The 14,428-nt window shown below is 52.9% G+C and overlaps 7 non-coding genes across 7 annotated transcripts; all 7 read right to left on the reverse strand.

The window, feature by feature from the left end:
• Window positions 1–86: 86 nt before the first annotated feature.
• Window positions 87–205, reverse strand: LOC148151457 (5S ribosomal RNA). Its single transcript, XR_015756268.1, has one exon. It is a non-coding gene; the product is annotated as a 5S ribosomal RNA (ribosomal RNA).
• Window positions 206–1,751: 1,546 nt separating this feature from the next.
• On the reverse strand, window positions 1,752–1,870 carry LOC148151458 (5S ribosomal RNA). The gene has a single exon (XR_015756532.1). It is a non-coding gene; the product is annotated as a 5S ribosomal RNA (ribosomal RNA).
• Window positions 1,871–3,416: 1,546 nt separating this feature from the next.
• LOC148151459 (5S ribosomal RNA) lies at window positions 3,417–3,535 on the reverse strand. The gene has a single exon (XR_015755853.1). It is a non-coding gene; the product is annotated as a 5S ribosomal RNA (ribosomal RNA).
• Window positions 3,536–5,069: 1,534 nt separating this feature from the next.
• On the reverse strand, window positions 5,070–5,188 carry LOC148151460 (5S ribosomal RNA). Its single transcript, XR_015756533.1, has one exon. It is a non-coding gene; the product is annotated as a 5S ribosomal RNA (ribosomal RNA).
• Window positions 5,189–6,734: 1,546 nt separating this feature from the next.
• On the reverse strand, window positions 6,735–6,853 carry LOC148151461 (5S ribosomal RNA). Its single transcript, XR_015755886.1, has one exon. It is a non-coding gene; the product is annotated as a 5S ribosomal RNA (ribosomal RNA).
• A 1,546-nt stretch (window positions 6,854–8,399) lies between these two features.
• Window positions 8,400–8,518, reverse strand: LOC148151462 (5S ribosomal RNA). The gene has a single exon (XR_015755372.1). It is a non-coding gene; the product is annotated as a 5S ribosomal RNA (ribosomal RNA).
• Window positions 8,519–12,923: 4,405 nt separating this feature from the next.
• LOC148151463 (5S ribosomal RNA) lies at window positions 12,924–13,042 on the reverse strand. Its single transcript, XR_015756534.1, has one exon. It is a non-coding gene; the product is annotated as a 5S ribosomal RNA (ribosomal RNA).
• Between the last annotated feature and the right edge of the window lie 1,386 nt (window positions 13,043–14,428).

A 14,428-nucleotide genomic window follows, 5' to 3' on the forward strand; every position in this document is an offset into this window, starting at 1 on the left:
GCAGCAGCAAAAATAACCTGCCGCTCCATTGCCTGGCACAAGACAAGTGCAGAGGGGTGACTTGAGCAGCCACTGCTGGCGGAAAAAGCCTACTGCACCTGGTATTCCCAGGCGGTCTCCCATCCAAGTACTAACCAGGCCTGAGTCTGCTTAGTTTCCAAGATCAGACGAGATCGGGCGTTTTCAGACTAGTATGGCCGTAGGCGCTGGCCCCTGCCTTTTCTCCCTACTTCAAGGCGTGCTGGCCAGCCACATTTTCTTTCTTGCTCTTTCTCTTTATCCCCTTTGGCTTTTTTTTCTCTTTTCTCTTTGCTCTTCCTCCTCCGTGCGTGCTTCCCTCCCTCCGTCCCTCCAGCTGCCTTTCAGCCAGCCCTTGCCCACCAGGCTCCTGTAGTCTCCCACATCCCCACACAGGCCAACTGCAAGCCCTCCCCCTGCTTCATAGGGCCGCAGCCTGCATTCTCTCATCCTTCCACACTCCTCCACCCCTCCATTTCGGAATGCCGGGCACTGACCAGTGGGGTACCGCACGGATCAGTACTGGGACCGCAGCTTTTTACAATCTATCTTCAGGATATACAAGATGGTATTAGCAATAACATTCGCAAATTTCATCAGCTGGGTGGCAGGGTGAAATGTGATGAGGATGTTAGGAGATTACAGGGTGACCTGGACAAGTTAGGTGAGTGCTCAGATGCATGGCAGATGCACTTTCACGTGGATAAATGGATCCTTATCCACTTTGGTGGCAAGAACAGGAAGGCAGATTACCACCTAAGTGGAATCAATTTAGGTAAAGGGGCAGTACAGAGAGATCTGGGGGTTCTTGTACACCACTCAATGAAGGTAAGCATGCAGGTACAGCAGGTAGTGAAGAAGGCTAATAGCATGCTGGCCTTCATAACAAGAGGGATTGAGTATAGAAGCAAAGAGGTCCTTCTGCAGCTGTACAGGGCCCTGGTGAGACCACACCTGGAGTACTGTGTGCAGTTCTGGTCTCCAAATTTGAGGAGAGACATTCTGGCTATTGAGGGAATGCAGCGTAGGTTCACGAGGTCAATTCCTGGAATGGCGGGATTACCTTACACTGAAAGACTGGAGCGACTGGGCTTGTGTACCCTTGAGTTTAGAAGACTGAGAGGGGATCTGGTTGAGACATATAAGATGATCAAAGGATTGGACACTCTGGCGGCAGGCAACATGTTTCCGCTGCGGGGTGAGTGCCGAAACAGAGGACACAGCTTAAAAATACGGGGTAGACCATTTAGGACAGAGATGAGGAGAAACTTCTTCACCCAGAGAGTGGTGGCTGTGTGGAATGCTCTGCCCCAGAGGGCAGTGGAGGCCCAGTCTCTGGATTCATTTAAGAAAGAGTTGGATAGAGCTCTCAAGGATAGTGGAATCAAGGGTTATGGAGATAAGGCAGGAACAGGATACTGATTAAGGATGATCAGCCATGATCATATTGAATGGTGGTGCAGGCTGGAAGGGCAGAATGGCCAACTCCTGCACCTATTGTCTATTGTCCGCCTTTCCTGACTGCCACCCGCAGACAGCGTGCAGCCCCAATCCCTTTCTTTCCGCCTTTCTTGCTGATTTTGGCAGCGCTCCGCTCTCCTCCCCTCCGTGTCTCGTGCCTGCAGGAGACTGATGCCAGGCACAGCAGCAGCAGCAAAAATAACCTGCCGCTCCATTGCCTGGCACAAGACAAGTGCAGAGGGGTGACTTGAGCAGCCACTGCTGGCGGAAAAAGCCTACTGCACCTGGTATTCCCAGGCGGTCTCCCATCCAAGTACTAACCAGGCCTGAGTCTGCTTAGCTTCCGAGATCAGACGAGATCGGGCGTTTTCAGACTAGTATGGCCGTAGGCGCTGGCCCCTGCCTTTTCTCCCTACTTCAAGGCGTGCTAGCCAGCCACATTTTCTTTCTTGCTCTTTCTCTTTATCCCCTTTGGCTTTTTTTTCTCTTTTCTCTTTGCTCTTCCTCCTCCGTGCGTGCTTCCCTCCCTCCGTCCCTCCAGCTGCCTTTCAGCCAGCCCTTGCCCACCAGGCTCCTGTAGTCTCCCACATCCCCACACAGGCCAACTGCAAGCCCTCCCCCTGCTTCATAGGGCCGCAGCCTGCATTCTCTCATCCTTCCACACTCCTCCACCCCTCCATTTCGGAATGCCGGGCACTGACCAGTGGGGTACCGCACGGATCAGTACTGGGACCGCAGCTTTTTACAATCTATCTTCAGGATATACAAGATGGTATTAGCAATAACATTCGCAAATTTCATCAGCTGGGTGGCAGGGTGAAATGTGATGAGGATGTTAGGAGATTACAGGGTGACCTGGACAAGTTAGGTGAGTGCTCAGATGCATGGCAGATGCACTTTCACGTGGATAAATGGATCCTTATCCACTTTGGTGGCAAGAACAGGAAGGCAGATTACCACCTAAGTGGAATCAATTTAGGTAAAGGGGCAGTACAGAGAGATCTGGGGGTTCTTGTACACCACTCAATGAAGGTAAGCATGCAGGTACAGCAGGTAGTGAAGAAGGCTAATAGCATGCTGGCCTTCATAACAAGAGGGATTGAGTATAGAAGCAAAGAGGTCCTTCTGCAGCTGTACAGGGCCCTGGTGAGACCACACCTGGAGTACTGTGTGCAGTTCTGGTCTCCAAATTTGAGGAGAGACATTCTGGCTATTGAGGGAATGCAGCGTAGGTTCACGAGGTCAATTCCTGGAATGGCGGGATTACCTTACACTGAAAGACTGGAGCGACTGGGCTTGTGTACCCTTGAGTTTAGAAGACTGAGAGGGGATCTGGTTGAGACATATAAGATGATCAAAGGATTGGACACTCTGGCGGCAGGCAACATGTTTCCGCTGCGGGGTGAGTGCCGAAACAGAGGACACAGCTTAAAAATACGGGGTAGACCATTTAGGACAGAGATGAGGAGAAACTTCTTCACCCAGAGAGTGGTGGCTGTGTGGAATGCTCTGCCCCAGAGGGCAGTGGAGGCCCAGTCTCTGGATTCATTTAAGAAAGAGTTGGATAGAGCTCTCAAGGATAGTGGAATCAAGGGTTATGGAGATAAGGCAGGAACAGGATACTGATTAAGGATGATCAGCCATGATCATATTGAATGGTGGTGCAGGCTGGAAGGGCAGAATGGCCAACTCCTGCACCTATTGTCTATTGTCCGCCTTTCCTGACTGCCACCCGCAGACAGCGTGCAGCCCCAATCCCTTTCTTTCCGCCTTTCTTGCTGATTTTGGCAGCGCTCCGCTCTCCTCCCCTCCGTGTCTCGTGCCTGCAGGAGACTGATGCCAGGCACAGCAGCAGCAGCAAAAATAACCTGCCGCTCCATTGCCTGGCACAAGACAAGTGCAGAGGGGTGACTTGAGCAGCCACTGCTGGCGGAAAAAGCCGACTGCACCTGGTATTCCCAGGCGGTCTCCCATCCAAGTACTAACCAGGCCTGAGTCTGCTTAGCTTCCGAGATCAGACGAGATCGGGCATTTTCAGACTAGTATGGCCGTAGGCGCTGGTCCCTGCCTTTTCTCCCTACTTCAAGGCGTGCTGGCCAGCCACATTTTCTTTCTTGCTCTTTCTCTTTATCCCCTTTGGCTTTTTTTTCTCTTTTCTCTTTGCTCTTCCTCCTCCGTGCGTGCTTCCCTCCCTCCGTCCCTCCAGCTGCCTTTCAGCCAGCCCTTGCCCACCAGGCTCCTGTAGTCTCCCACATCCCCACACAGGCCAACTGCAAGCCCTCCCCCTGCTTCATAGGGCCGCAGCCTGCATTCTCTCATCCTTCCACACTCCTCCACCCCTCCATTTCGGAATGCCGGGCACTGACCAGTGGGGTACCGCACGGATCAGTACTGGGACCGCAGCTTTTTACAATCTATCTTCAGGATATACAAGATGGTATTAGCAATAACATTCGCAAATTTCATCAGCTGGGTGGCAGGGTGAAATGTGATGAGGATGTTAGGAGATTACAGGGTGACCTGGACAAGTTAGGTGAGTGCTCAGATGCATGGCAGATGCACTTTCACGTGGATAAATGGATCCTTATCCACTTTGGTGGCAAGAACAGGAAGGCAGATTACCACCTAAGTGGAATCAATTTAGGTAAAGGGGCAGTACAGAGAGATCTGGGGGTTCTTGTACACCACTCAATGAAGGTAAGCATGCAGGTACAGCAGGTAGTGAAGAAGGCTAATAGCATGCTGGCCTTCATAACAAGAGGGATTGAGTATAGAAGCAAAGAGGTCCTTCTGCAGCTGTACAGGGCCCTGGTGAGACCACACCTGGAGTACTGTGTGCAGTTCTGGTCTCCAAATTTGAGGAGAGACATTCTGGCTATTGAGGGAATGCAGCGTAGGTTCACGAGGTCAATTCCTGGAATGGCGGGATTACCTTACACTGAAAGACTGGAGCGACTGGGCTTGTGTACCCTTGAGTTTAGAAGACTGAGAGGGGATCTGGTTGAGACATATAAGATGATCAAAGGATTGGACACTCTGGCGGCAGGCAACATGTTTCCGCTGCGGGGTGAGTGCCGAAACAGAGGACACAGCTTAAAAATACGGGGTAGACCATTTAGGACAGAGATGAGGAGAAACTTCTTCACCCAGAGAGTGGTGGCTGTGTGGAATGCTCTGCCCCAGAGGGCAGTGGAGGCCCAGTCTCTGGATTCATTTAAGAAAGAGTTGGATAGAGCTCTCAAGGATAGTGGAATCAAGGGTTATGGAGATAAGGCAGGAACAGGATACTGATTAAGGATGATCAGCCATGATCATATTGAATGGTGGTGCAGGCTGGAAGGGCAGAATGGCCAACTCCTGCACCTATTGTCTATTGTCCGCCTTTCCTGACTGCCACCCGCAGACAGCGTGCAGCCCCAATCCCTTTCTTGCTGATTTTGGCAGCGCTCCGCTCTCCTCCCCTCCGTGTCTCGTGCCTGCAGGAGACTGATGCCAGGCACAGCAGCAGCAGCAAAAATAACCTGCCGCTCCATTGCCTGGCACAAGACAAGTGCAGAGGGGTGACTTGAGCAGCCACTGCTGGCGGAAAAAGCCTACTGCACCTGGTATTCCCAGGCGGTCTCCCATCCAAGTACTAACCAGGCCTGAGTCTGCTTAGCTTCCGAGATCAGACGAGATCGGGCGTTTTCAGACTAGTATGGCCGTAGGCGCTGGCCCCTGCCTTTTCTCCCTACTTCAAGGCGTGCTGGCCAGCCACATTTTCTTTCTTGCTCTTTCTCTTTATCCCCTTTGGCTTTTTTTTCTCTTTTCTCTTTGCTCTTCCTCCTCCGTGCGTGCTTCCCTCCCTCCGTCCCTCCAGCTGCCTTTCAGCCAGCCCTTGCCCACCAGGCTCCTGTAGTCTCCCACATCCCCACACAGGCCAACTGCAAGCCCTCCCCCTGCTTCATAGGGCCGCAGCCTGCATTCTCTCATCCTTCCACACTCCTCCACCCCTCCATTTCGGAATGCCGGGCACTGACCAGTGGGGTACCGCACGGATCAGTACTGGGACCACAGCTTTTTACAATCTATCTTCAGGATATACAAGATAGTATTAGCAATAACATTCGCAAATTTCATCAGCTGGGTGGCAGGGTGAAATGTGATGAGGATGTTAGGAGATTACAGGGTGACCTGGACAAGTTAGGTGAGTGCTCAGATGCATGGCAGATGCACTTTCACGTGGATAAATGGATCCTTATCCACTTTGGTGGCAAGAACAGGAAGGCAGATTACCACCTAAGTGGAATCAATTTAGGTAAAGGGGCAGTACAGAGAGATCTGGGGGTTCTTGTACACCACTCAATGAAGGTAAGCATGCAGGTACAGCAGGTAGTGAAGAAGGCTAATAGCATGCTGGCCTTCATAACAAGAGGGATTGAGTATAGAAGCAAAGAGGTCCTTCTGCAGCTGTACAGGGCCCTGGTGAGACCACACCTGGAGTACTGTGTGCAGTTCTGGTCTCCAAATTTGAGGAGAGACATTCTGGCTATTGAGGGAATGCAGCGTAGGTTCACGAGGTCAATTCCTGGAATGGCGGGATTACCTTACACTGAAAGACTGGAGCGACTGGGCTTGTGTACCCTTGAGTTTAGAAGACTGAGAGGGGATCTGGTTGAGACATATAAGATGATCAAAGGATTGGACACTCTGGCGGCAGGCAACATGTTTCCGCTGCGGGGTGAGTGCCGAAACAGAGGACACAGCTTAAAAATACGGGGTAGACCATTTAGGACAGAGATGAGGAGAAACTTCTTCACCCAGAGAGTGGTGGCTGTGTGGAATGCTCTGCCCCAGAGGGCAGTGGAGGCCCAGTCTCTGGATTCATTTAAGAAAGAGTTGGATAGAGCTCTCAAGGATAGTGGAATCAAGGGTTATGGAGATAAGGCAGGAACAGGATACTGATTAAGGATGATCAGCCATGATCATATTGAATGGTGGTGCAGGCTGGAAGGGCAGAATGGCCAACTCCTGCACCTATTGTCTATTGTCCGCCTTTCCTGACTGCCACCCGCAGACAGCGTGCAGCCCCAATCCCTTTCTTTCCGCCTTTCTTGCTGATTTTGGCAGCGCTCCGCTCTCCTCCCCTCCGTGTCTCGTGCCTGCAGGAGGCTGATGCCAGGCACAGCAGCAGCAGCAAAAATAACCTGCCGCTCCATTGCCTGGCACAAGACAAGTGCAGAGGGGTGACTTGAGCAGCCACTGCTGGCGGAAAAAGCCTACTGCACCTGGTATTCCCAGGCGGTCTCCCATCCAAGTACTAACCAGGCCTGAGTCTGGTTATCTTCCGAGATCAGACGAGATCGGGCGTTTTCAGACTAGCATGGCCGTAGGCGCTGGCCCCTGCCTTTTCTCCCTACTTCAAGGCGTGCTGGCCAGCCACATTTTCTTTCTTGCTCTTTCTCTTTATCCCCTTTGGCTTTTTTTTCTCTTTTCTCTTTGCTCTTCCTCCTCCGTGCGTGCTTCTCTCCCTCCGTCCCTCCAGCTGCCTTTCAGCCAGCCCTTGCCCACCAGGCTCCTGTCGTCTCCCACATCCCCACACAGGCCAACTGCAAGCCCTCCCCCTGCTTCATAGGGCCGCAGCCTGCATTCTCTCATCCTTCCACACTCCTCCACCCCTCCATTTCGGAATGCCAGGCACTGACCAGTGGGGTACCGCACGGATCAGTACTGGGACCGCAGCTTTTTACAATCTATCTTCAGGATATACAAGATGGTATTAGCAATAACATTCGCAAATTTCATCAGCTGGGTGGCAGGGTGAAATGTGATGAGGATGTTAGGAGATTACAGGGTGACCTGGACAAGTTAGGTGAGTGCTCAGATGCATGGCAGATGCACTTTCACGTGGATAAATGGATCCTTATCCACTTTGGTGGCAAGAACAGGAAGGCAGATTACCACCTAAGTGGAATCAATTTAGGTAAAGGGGCAGTACAGAGAGATCTGGGGGTTCTTGTACACCACTCAATGAAGGTAAGCATGCAGGTACAGCAGGTAGTGAAGAAGGCTAATAGCATGCTGGCCTTCATAACAAGAGGGATTGAGTATAGAAGCAAAGAGGTCCTTCTGCAGCTGTACAGGGCCCTGGTGAGACCACACCTGGAGTACTGTGTGCAGTTCTGGTCTCCAAATTTGAGGAGAGACATTCTGGCTATTGAGGGAATGCAGCGTAGGTACACGAGGTCAATTCCTGGAATGGCGGGATTACCTTACACTGAAAGACTGGAGCGACTGGGCTTGTGTACCCTTGAGTTTAGAAGACTGAGAGGGGATCTGGTTGAGACATATAAGATGATCAAAGGATTGGACACTCTGGCGGCAGGCAACATGTTTCCGCTGCGGGGTGAGTGCCGAAACAGAGGACACAGCTTAAAAATACGGGGTAGACCATTTAGGACAGAGATGAGGAGAAACTTCTTCACCCAGAGAGTGGTGGCTGTGTGGAATGCTCTGCCCCAGAGGGCAGTGGAGGCCCAGTCTCTGGATTCATTTAAGAAAGAGTTGGATAGAGCTCTCAAGGATAGTGGAATCAAGGGTTATGGAGATAAGGCAGGAACAGGATACTGATTAAGGATGATCAGCCATGATCATATTGAATGGTGGTGCAGGCTGGAAGGGCAGAATGGCCAACTCCTGCACCTATTGTCTATTGTCCGCCTTTCCTGACTGCCACCCGCAGACAGCGTGCAGCCCCAATCCCTTTCTTTCCGCCTTTCTTGCTGATTTTGGCAGCGCTCCGCTCTCCTCCCCTCCGTGTCTCGTGCCTGCAGGAGACTGATGCCAGGCACAGCAGCAGCAGCAAAAATAACCTGCCGCTCCATTGCCTGGCACAAGACAAGTGCAGAGGGGTGACTTGAGCAGCCACTGCTGGCGGAAAAAGCCTACTGCACCTGGTATTCCCAGGCGGTCTCCCATCCAAGTACTAACCAGGCCTGAGTCTGCTTAGCTTCCGAGATCAGACGAGATCGGGCGTTTTCAGACTAGTATGGCCGTAGGTGCTGGCCCCTGCCTTTTCTCCCTACTTCAAGGCGTGCTGGCCAGCCACATTTTCTTTCTTGCTCTTTCTCTTTATCCCCTTTGGCCTTTTTTTCTCTTTTCTCTTTGCTCTTCCTCCTCCGTGCGTGCTTCCCTCCCTCCGTCCCTCCAGCTGCCTTTCAGCCAGCCCTTGCCCACCAGGCTCCTGTAGTCTCCCACATCCCCACACAGGCCAACTGCAAGCCCTCCCCCTGCTTCATAGGGCCGCAGCCTGCATTCTCTCATCCTTCCACACTCCTCCACCCCTCCATTTCGGAATGCCAGGCACTGACCAGTGGGGTACCGCACGGATCAGTACTGGGACCGCAGCTTTTTACAATCTATCTTCAGGATATACAAGATGGTATTAGCAATAACATTCGCAAATTTCATCAGCTGGGTGGCAGGGTGAAATGTGATGAGGATCTTAGGAGATTACAGGGTGACCTGGACAAGTTAGGTGAGTGCTCAGATGCATGGCAGATGCACTTTCACGTGGATAAATGGATCCTTATCCACTTTGGTGGCAAGAACAGGAAGGCAGATTACCACCTAAGTGGAATCAATTTAGGTAAAGGGGCAGTACAGAGAGATCTGGGGGTTCTTGTACACCACTCAATGAAGGTAAGCATGCAGGTACAGCAGGTAGTGAAGAAGGCTAATAGCATGCTGGCCTTCATAACAAGAGGGATTGAGTATAGAAGCAAAGAGGTCCTTCTGCAGCTGTACAGGGCCCTGGTGAGACCACACCTGGAGTACTGTGTGCAGTTCTGGTCTCCAAATTTGAGGAGAGACATTCTGGCTATTGAGGGAATGCAGCGTAGGTTCACGAGGTCAATTCCTGGAATGGCGGGATTACCTTACACTGAAAGACTGGAGCGACTGGGCTTGTGTACCCTTGAGTTTAGAAGACTGAGAGGGGATCTGGTTGAGACATATAAGATGATCAAAGGATTGGACACTCTGGCGGCAGGCAACATGTTTCCGCTGCGGGGTGAGTGCCGAAACAGAGGACACAGCTTAAAAATACGGGGTAGACCATTTAGGACAGAGATGAGGAGAAACTTCTTCACCCAGAGAGTGGTGGCTGTGTGGAATGCTCTGCCCCAGAGGGCAGTGGAGGCCCAGTCTCTGGATTCATTTAAGAAAGAGTTGGATAGAGCTCTCAAGCATAGTGGAATCAAGGGTTATGGAGATAAGTTGAAACTTTATTGCTGGAACAGCACAGCAGGTCAGGCAGCATCCAGGGAACAGGAGATTCGACGTTTCGGGCACAGGCCCTTCTTCAGGAATGAGCAGAGAGTGTTCAGCAGGAGAAGATAAAAGGTAGGGAGGAGGGACTTGGAGGAGGGGAGTTGGAAATGTGATAGGTGGAAAGATGTCAAGGTGAGGGTGATAGGTCGGAGTAGGGTGGAGGCGGAGAGGTCAAGAAGAAGACTGCAGGTCAGGAAGGCGGTGCCGGGCTGGAAGGATCCGGCTGAGACAAGGTGGGGGGAGGGGGGATGAAGAAACTGGTGAAGTCCAAGTTCATCCCCTGCGGTTGGAGGGTTCCCAGTCGGAAGATAAGACGCTCCTCCTCCGACCGTCGGGTTGTTGTGGTTTGGCGGTGGATGAGTCCAATGACCTGCATATCCTCGGTGGAGTGGGAGGGGGAGTTGAAATGCTGTGCCACAGGTTGGTTGGGTTGGTTCGTCCGGGTGGCCCAGAGGTGCTCCCTGAATCGCTCCGCAAGTAGGCGGCCTGTCTCCCCAATATAGAGGAGGCCACACCGGCTGCAGCGGATGCAGTAGATGATGTGGGTGGAGGTGCAGGTGAATCTGTGGCGGATATGGAAGTTTCCTTTGGGGCCTTGGAGAGAAGTGAGGGGGGAGGTGTGGGCGCAAGTGTTGCACCTCCTGCGGTTGCAAGGGAAGGTGCCGGGAGTGGTGGTTGGGTCGGTGGGGGGTGTGGATCTGACAAGGGAGTCGCGGAGGGAGTGGTCTCTACGGAAAGCTGATAGGGGAGGGGAGGGAAATATATCCTTGGTGCTGGGGTCTGTTTGGAGGTGGCGGAAGTGACGGCGGATGATGCGCTGTACATGGAGATTGGTGGGGTGGTAGGTGAGGACCAGTGGGGTTCTGTCCTGGTGGCGGTTGGAGGGGCGGGGCTCAAGGGCGGAGGAGCGGGAAGTGGAGGAGATGCGGTGGAGGGCACCGTCGACCACGTCGGGGGGGAAATTGCGGTCCTTGAAGAAGGAGGCCATCTGTGTTGTACGTATTTTGAACTGGTCCTCCTGGGAGCAGATGCGGCGGAGACGAAGGAATTGGGAGAATGGGATGGCGTTTTTACAGGGGGCAGGATGGGAGGAGGTGTAGTCCAGGTAGCTGTGGGAGTCGGTAGGTTTGTAGTAGATGTCCGTGTTGATTCGGTCGCCTGAGATAGAAACAGAAAGGTCTAGGAAGGGGAGGGAGGAGTCCGAGACTGTCCAGGTGAATTTGAGGTCGGGGTGGAAGGTGTTGGTGTAGTGGATAAACTGTTCAACCTCCTCGTGGGAGCACGAGGTAGCGCCGATACAGTCATCAATGTAGCGAAGAAAAAGATGGGGGGTGGGGCCAGTGTAGTTGCGGAAGATGGATTGTTCCACATACCCTACGAAGAGGCAGGCATAGCTGGGGCCCATGCGGGTGCCCATGGCTACTCCTTTTGTTTGGAGAAAGTGGGAGGATTGGAAAGAAAAGTTGTTCAGGGTGAGGACCAGTTCGGTCAGTCGAAGGAGGGTGTCGGTGGAAGGGTACTGGGTGGTACGGCGGGAAAGGAAGAAGCGGAGTGCTTTGAGTCCTTCGTGATGGGGGATGGAGGTGTACAGGGACTGGATGTCCATGGTGAAGATGAGGCGTTGGGGACCGGGGAAGCGGAAATCCTGGAGGAGGTGGAGGGCGTGGGTGGTGTCACGAACGTAGGTGGGGAGTTCTTGGACTAATGGGGACAGGACCGTGTCGAGGTATGCTGAGATGAGTTCGGTTGGGCAGGAGCAGGCTGAGACGATGGGTCGTCCGGGGCAGTCAGGTTTGTGGATTTTGGGCAGGAGGTAGAAACGGGCGGTTCGGGGTTGTGGGACTATGAGGTTGGAGGCGGTGGATGGGAGGTCCCCTGAGGTGATGAGGTTATGGACGGTCTGGGAGATGATGGTTTGGTGGTGGGGGGTGGGGTCATGGTCAAGGGGACGGTAGGAGGAGGTATCTGCGAGCTGGCGTTTGGCCTCAGCGGTGTAAAGGTCAGTGCGCCAAACTACTACTGCGCCTCCCTTGTCAGCTGGTTTGATGGTGAGGTTGGGGTTGGAACGGAGGGAGTGGAGGGCTGCGCGTTCCGAGGGTGAGAGGTTGGAGTGGGTGGGGGGAGTGTGGGAGTTCAGGTAGCGGTTAATATCGCGGCGGCAGTTTGCTATGAAGAGGTCGAGGGCAGGTAGGAGGCCAGCACGGGGTGTCCAGGTGGACGGGGTGTGTTGGAGGTGGGAGAAGGGGTCGTCAGAGGGTGGGCGAGAGTCTTGATTGAAGAAGAAGGCACGGAGGCGAAGGCGGCGGAAGAATTGTTCGGTGTCACTCCGTGTATTGAATTCATTGACCCGAGAACGTGTGGGAACGAAGGTGAGACCTCTGCTGAGGACTGATCTTTCATCCTCAGAGAGGGGCAAGCCTGGAGGGATGGTGAACACACGGCAGGGCTGGGAGCTAGGACCTGGTGTGGGGCTGGAGCTGGATGTGGGGGCGGGGTTAGGCCTGACCTGCAGTCTTCTTCTTGACCTCTCCGCCTCCACCCTACTCCGACCTATCACCCTCACCTTGACCTCTTTCCACCTATCACATTTCCAACTCCCCTCCTCCAAGTCCCTCCTCCCTACCTTTTATCTTCTCCTGCTGAACACTCTCTGCTCATTCCTGAAGAAGGGCCTGTGCCCGAAACGTCGAATCTCCTGTTCCCTGGATGCTGCCTGACCTGCTGTGCTGTTCCAGCAATAAAGTTTCAACTTTGATCTCCAGCATCTGCAGACCTCACTTTCTCCTCGAAGGTTATGGAGATAAGGCAGGAACAGGATACTGATTAAGGATGATCAGCCATGATCATATTGAATGGTGGTGCAGGCTGGAAGGGCAGAATGGCCAACTCCTGCACCTATTGTCTATTGTCCGCCTTTCCTGACTGCCACCCGCAGACAGCGTGCAGCCCCAATCCCTTTCTTTCCGCCTTTCTTGCTGATTTTGGCAGCGCTCCGCTCTCCTCCCCTCCGTGTCTCGTGCCTGCAGGAGACTGATGCCAGGCACAGCAGCAGCAGCAAAAATAACCTGCCGCTCCATTGCCTGGCACAAGACAAGTGCAGAGGGGTGACTTGAGCAGCCACTGCTGGCGGAAAAAGCCTACTGCACCTGGTATTCCCAGGCGGTCTCCCATCCAAGTACTAACCAGGCCTGAGTCTGCTTAGCTTCCGAGATCAGACGAGATCGGGCGTTTTCAGACTAGTATGGCCGTAGGCGCTGGCCCCTGCCTTTTCTCCCTACTTCAAGGCGTGCTGGCCAGCCACATTTTCTTTCTTGCTCTTTCTCTTTATCCCCTTTGGCTTTTTTTTCTCTTTTCTCTTTGCTCTTCCTCCTCCGTGCGTGCTTCCCTCCCTCCGTCCCTCCAGCTGCCTTTCAGCCAGCCCTTGCCCACCAGGCTCCTGTAGTCTCCCACATCCCCACACAGGCCAACTGCAAGCCCTCCCCCTGCTTCATAGGGCCGCAGCCTGCATTCTCTCATCCTTCCACACTCCTCCACCCCTCCATTTCGGAATGCCGGGCACTGACCAGTGGGGTACCGCACGGATCAGTACTGGGACCGCAGCTTTTTACAATCTATCTTCAGGATATACAAGATGGTATTAGCAATAACATTCGCAAATTTCATCAGCTGGGTGGCAGGGTGAAATGTGATGAGGATCTTAGGAGATTACAGGGTGACCTGGACAAGTTAGGTGAGTGCTCAGATGCATGGCAGATGCACTTTCACGTGGATAAATGGATCCTTATCCACTTTGGTGGCAAGAACAGGAAGGCAGATTACCACCTAAGTGGAATCAATTTAGGTAAAGGGGCAGTACAGAGAGATCTGGGGGTTCTTGTACACCACTCAATGAAGGTAAGCATGCAGGTACAGCAGGTCGTGAAGAAGGCTAATAGCATGCTGGCCTTCATAACAAGAGGGATTGAGTATAGAAGCAAAGAGGTCCTTCTGCAGCTGTACAGGGCCCTGGTGAGACCACACCTGGAGTACTGTGTGCAGTTCTGGTCTCCAAATTTGAGGAGAGACATTCTGGCTATTGAGGGAATGCAGCGTAGGTTCACGAGGTCAATTCCTGGAATGGCGGGATTACCTTACACTGAAAGACTGGAGCGACTGGGCTTGTGTACCCTTGAGTTTAGAAGACTGAGAGGGGATCTGGTTGAGACATATAAGATGATCAAAGGATTGGACACTCTGGCGGCAGGCAACATGTTTCCGCTGCGGGGTGAGTGCCGAAACAGAGGACACAGCTTAAAAATACGGGGTAGACCATTTAGGACAGAGATGAGGAGAAACTTCTTCACCCAGAGAGTGGTGGCTGTGTGGAATGCTCTGCCCCAGAGGGCAGTGGAGGCCCAGTCTCTGGATTCATTTAAGAAAGAGTTGGATAGAGCTCTCAAGGATAGTGGAATCAAGGGTTATGGAGATAAGGCAGGAACAGGATACTGATTAAGGATGATCAGCCATGATCATATTGAATGGTGGTGCAGGCTGGAAGGGCAGAATGGCCAACTCCTGCACCTATTGTCTATTGTCCGCCTTTCCTGACTGCCACCCGCAGACAGCGTGCAGCCCCAATCCCTTTCTTTCCGCCTTTCTT

The sequence above is a fragment of the Chiloscyllium plagiosum genome, unplaced genomic scaffold (assembly GCF_037043375.1).
Source record: "Chiloscyllium plagiosum isolate Xiang-an unplaced genomic scaffold, Cpla_swu_hap1 HiC_scaffold_3, whole genome shotgun sequence".
Classification (NCBI taxonomy): domain Eukaryota; kingdom Metazoa; phylum Chordata; class Chondrichthyes; order Orectolobiformes; family Hemiscylliidae; genus Chiloscyllium; species Chiloscyllium plagiosum.